We start from the raw sequence: 5,641 nt of genomic DNA, 5'->3' as shown, positions 1-5,641 counted from the left end.
AGGAGAAGCAACCAATCCTCCAATAACGAAATTTGCCACCACCTGTGGTTATTGTTGGAATGTAAGCAAAATATTCCCAAAACCGTCTTAGACTGAATTTACACCTAAAATCCGGAAAAAAAACAAAAAAAAAAAACGGTTTTTTTTTTTGTTTGAAAATGGTTTTTAGCTGTCCTACTTTCCTTCAAATTTGTCAGTGAATTTTTTTATATAGATATTTGCTAGTAAAAGAAAGTTAGGTTAAGTTAAATTTATAATTATTTTTTTAGCGGTATTTGTTTGGTTGATGGAAATATTTGAGAGAATATATTATTTTAGCTTTTTTTTTTTTTTTAAGACCCTTACCCTTGCATTTGACAACTCGGCTAGGGCAAATGCAAGGGTAAGGGTCTACGCGTTTGAGTTTACCGAAGTTTATGTGATCCCGGAGTATTGATGGGTATAAATAATCGAATGATTAATAATCGATTATATGTAGATTAGTCGATTATGAAATATACTACAACAATCTATAATAATGGATTGTGTGCAAATTTTTTTTTTTTTTTTTTTTTTGCAGTTTTCTTGTCGATTTCGCAATCACCAAATTCTCATATAATCGATTATTTCTAATATGACTCTTGATTATGCCATTACTATCCTGGAGTACAAGCAGAAAATCTATTTATTTTATTTATTAATTTCCATGGCATTGTTGGACTTTGTGAAGCTGCTGTCCAATTTTAGGCAACGCTCCCGCTTTTCTTGCTGAACTCTCTACCTACCCCCGTCTCTTCAGTTTGTAATCTTTCACTTTACCCATTCTTTCCCCAGTTGGAAAAAAGCTGTGTTCTCAGCAAGGATTCTATAGGAATCAATTTCATTGAAACATCTTAATTCAGATGGAGAATAATCAAATTATTGAAATATATTATAAAAGTATTACGCTTTCTTTAACAGATGTTGATAATTGAATGCTTAATTGGTCCATTTTTTTCTTCACTTGTCAGCAAACTGTGCTGCCCATTTCTGTTATACTGTCCATAGTAGTTCACAGTAGTGACAGGATGCCGGAATAAAGAAAAGAAATTCAAATTGATATTCAACTTATTGTGTTACTGGATAATAGAAAAAGAGAAGAGGTAAAATTATCCTACTTTTTATATTAAATGAATCGTGAACAAGCGAGTCGCCAACAAAAGAGGTCCCTAACTTTGCTGTCTGCTCTAATGTTACGTAACTATGACGTTAGCATCAAAACTGCCGAAGAACATCACTGGAGCAGAGGTGATGCATCAGAATACGACAGCCAGGCACAGGCTCGATGTAAGAGATGGGTCATCCATCACTTCCCGAAGGAGACATTCGTCATTCACTGTCAAGGCACGTGTCACGAGAGGCTTATTGTACCTTGTATGCAAGCCTGCAACACATGTAGTTAACGTTAAATCTGCCACCAGAAGTCCAATTTGCTTCCCATTCATAAAATCCGATCCATTTCGTTTGATGGCGGTTAATGAGAAAATGTATTGCGAAAACAGTTGCCTCCGACACGAAGGTTGGCGGGCATCCCCTGGGAAGTGCTTATTTTTAGAACATATTATTGTTGGTAAATTAAAATCCAGCTTGTAGGTTATGAAGTGAAAAAGCCGGTGTTCGTATTAGTATTCCATTCAGTGATTTCACCTATAGGGTAAACAGGCTACAATAACGCTGCACATCTTACCACCACCTGCCATAAATATTTCTGTCACTGATGTCAGTGACAAAATTTTTGATTATAACATCTTTATTAGTGAGGATACAGCACATAATACCTATTATTGGTATTCCAAACCTTCAAGCTCGCGGTACGAATTCATTTGATTCATCAACACTTCCTGTACCATAATATTGCACTTGGTTAGGATTTTTGTCAACGGAGCTGGTTTTTTTTTTTTTTTTTTTTGGTTATAAAGTTCTTTTAAGTGGTTTATCGTTGAGAATATGTAGGTTACTCGTGCTATGGTACAGCAGCCCTCGTGAGTAGCACAGTGGGTAGAATCGCCGTTTATCCCGCACTGGGTGGAAAAGACCTGAGTTCGAGTCCTGTTGATGATGTGAGGAATTTTTATGGGGCTTTTTCACAATGTGGCTGAGTTAGTCGGTCCAGGCGAGGGTAGCGTGGTTTTTTTTTTTTTTTTTTGCTGGAAACTCTGGTTTTTCGTCGAGCAAACAGAAAATCGACTGCAGAATAAGCGCAGTTTGCAGACAGTATACATGGTCTTTGTCTCTGATGTTCCTAAAATCCCATCACTACAACAACAGTTATGGTATAGCATTGTACAATGACTGCTTGGCCACTGTTAGGATCATGGGAAGATTTGGGCCATTTACAACAAACTACACAAGAATATGTAATTCAAAAAGGAACAGGACGGTTCTCATGGACTTCCAAAGAACTATGATTGTCAGTACACATTTGGTAGATGCTACAGTAGAGAGGACGGCTGTATATGTCGAGTGTTCAAAGACTAATGTCATTTGAGTTTTTAACGATATTGTAGTAGGGTGTTAGGAACATCAGCGACTAAGGCCATATAGTTCCATATATATTGTCTGTAAATTGCGTTCTATTGTCGATTTTCTATTTGCTGGACGAAAAATCCGAGTTTCCTGGAGAAAAAGAAACCATGGTACCCTCGCCTGAGACCGACTAACTCAGCCACGTTGTGAAAAAGGTCCATTAAAATTCCCCACATCATCGACGGGACTCGAACTCAGGTCTTTTTTACTCGGTGTGGGGAGGACGGCGATTCTATCAACTGTGCTACCCACGAGGGCTAGTTTTTAACAAATGGGAAAATAGCTGGAAGGCATCTCTACATTTACACCTTTTTTACATCTTTACATTTTCGGCCACGGTTGCTTCTGTGAACAGTAGCACCAGCTCCCGAAAATGTAAAGTGATGGAGCGAGGTGTTCGACATTCTGGAACAGATTATCAAGTATACTTGTCGCCAGTGACGGGACAATTAACCTTCCCGTTTAATGTGGAAACATCACAAGGCATCAGTACCGCAACATGTGAAGAACTCTGCAACAATTGCATTACGGAAATCGGAGACCTTCACGGAAGGGCACTGATAATCCAGGAATGCAAAGGATCGAAGCAGAAGGGTGGCCGGAATGTTTTCCGCCTTTCAGCACCGTTTCAAAAGAGCAAATAAGGAGAAACCACACAAGGCACTGGAACTATTCCCTTGTGTACCAGCAATAGGAGGAGGTGTAATGAAAACGCCACAGCACATATCTGAACATCGTTTGTAGATCAAGTACACTCGGTTGATTTAGATGAATGCTGGTATTTTCAATATGACATTGCAACCATTTACCGCTTCAAATGTGCGAAAGTGTGGTTTGAGGAATACAATGAAGGCTTCAAGCATCTCCCTGGCCAGGTAAATCCGCGGATCCCACTCCCATTGGATATTTGTTTGACGAACTAGAAATACATGTTCCTCTACACCGTCTTCTACCAACCGTCACTCCAGATTTTAAGGATAGTTTTGTTAGATGAGTGATTCAATATTCCTCGTGTAACTTTTCAACGCCTTGTTCACTGTATGTCATATTGTATCAGAGAGGTGCTTCTTTCCAACACGCTGTTAGCTCATGGTCCTAAGAAAGTGACCGCCGTTGGAAGACACTTAGAGAATTTTGAATGTTCTTTTGGAAAAGACGAGAAAATTGTATGCATTCACCATGCCATTCCGGATTAGAGCGCTGATATTCAGATCGGAGTTAACCCTTTGAGATGCATATGTGATATCTCCCAAATCCTGAATGAAAATTCTACGAGTGTGTCCGAGAAAATCTGGCGCTGATTACATTTCTGTGGTCAGGACCAAAAAGCTTCATGAGCGCTCATATTTTGAAGATGCTTTTCTTGTAGCATAAAAATCCAGTTGTATTCAGCCTATTTCGAAAAACTGGGCAACAATTCTTGCGATTCAAGGATCTCTGTTGCTGTGGGTTTTTACGGTACCTTAATCTTCCATTTCATTGCCGATCGCAAATATGGATTCCCTTATTGTTAACTGACTCTGATATTTGATTTGCATCACTTATTGAACACCTGATCCCACGGGAAAGTTAGAGAAAGAACAGACAATTTTTAGTAATTAAGGAATTTGATGAGGTTTAGCATAAGAATCTAAGAAATCCCCATTTTGGAATCCTTGTGCCTTTTGAAGTTGTGTGGCTTGAAGCATCACTCCCTAATCGTTCATTGCGTGTAATGGTTGATGGCTCTTCGTCTCGAAACTTCTTAGCCAGTGCTGGAAATCCTATCCATAGATTTGTAACAGCAGGGTATCTATAAGAAGCTAGTGAAAAAATGCGTGTGCGCAAGTAGCACGGTGATTATAATCACCGTCCTCCCCACACTGGGTGTAAATGGCCCAGGTTCCAATCCCATAAACCATGCGAGGAACTTTTATGGGCGTCTTTCACTCCATGGTTTAATTAACCAGTCTCAGGCGTGGATAGAAAGGTTTTTCAAACGCTCGGAAACTCGGGTTTTTCGTCCAAAAAACATCCGATCGACCAGAGAACACGCAATTTATGGACATATTACACATGGACAGAGTTAATTCATTGAAAAAAAACCCCAAAAAACTAAAAAAATCTTACAATTAGTATTAGTGGCAAAACGACTCGAGCCCAGTGCTCACAGAACCTTGGACCCTGCGTTTAACTACATTTGTCGGGAAGGGAGGCCATTACTGAAATTTTGTCCTTTTTCCGGCCGAACTAATCGAATTGGCTACCAGTTTCCGAAATGCTGATCTAGTCGGAGACAAAAATGACCTGGTTAACTCTTCTGGTGTTCACTATCACAATACTTCTTTTTTTCCCCTCACAATTACAATTACGTATCTTCAACAATTTGCGCGCAGAAATCAAAGTTACGAGTACAAAGAAGAACAAATAAAAAAATTTAAAAAAAATCGAAATACAGTCAATAAGTAATTCAGCACATTTTTTTTCTTAATTAGTTTCATAAGTTGAAACTAATCAAGATTAGTTGCGAGGTGATTTGATTGAGGTGTATAAAGCCTTGAATGGTTTGAGCATGCTCAGTGCTAATGGGATTCTTCCTCCTGCTCAGAATAATCGCCTGAGAGGGCATAAATTCAAATTGAGGAAAGACAGTTGTAGGATAGATGTGCGGAAGTTTGCCTTTAGGCAGCGGGTGGTTGATTGCTAGAACAAAGTTCCATCTGTCGTTGATAGCTTAAACAGATTCAAGGCAGAACTAGACAAACATTTGGAGCGAGTAGATGGGTGAAATGAGAAGAGTGTGTGTGTGTGTTTTTTTTTTGTCTGATGCTATATAAGCTTGCTTTCATGCATCATGTGCCCTTGCTAATGCTAATAATAATTCAGAATGAAAGTTGTACAGAGGTTTCTATCTGGAGTTAAAGATTTGTGTCTTTAGACACGAAATAGTGCTTGCTGAACTATTAAAGGTATAGTAGGAAAAACAAAAAAACCCCATACATTCTAATTATTTGGTAATAAGTTAAAATGCTAACTCACAGGACGTCAATAACTTGACAGGTGTACGTCACCTAGCTTTATTAGCACACCCATGGAAGAGTACGTACACGTAGAAAGT

The sequence above is a fragment of the Mastigoproctus giganteus genome, chromosome 2, assembly GCF_048544385.1.
Source record: "Mastigoproctus giganteus isolate SK-2022 chromosome 2, ASM4854438v1, whole genome shotgun sequence".
Taxonomy (NCBI): domain Eukaryota; kingdom Metazoa; phylum Arthropoda; class Arachnida; order Uropygi; family Thelyphonidae; genus Mastigoproctus; species Mastigoproctus giganteus.
This window is presented reverse-complemented; position numbering follows the sequence as displayed.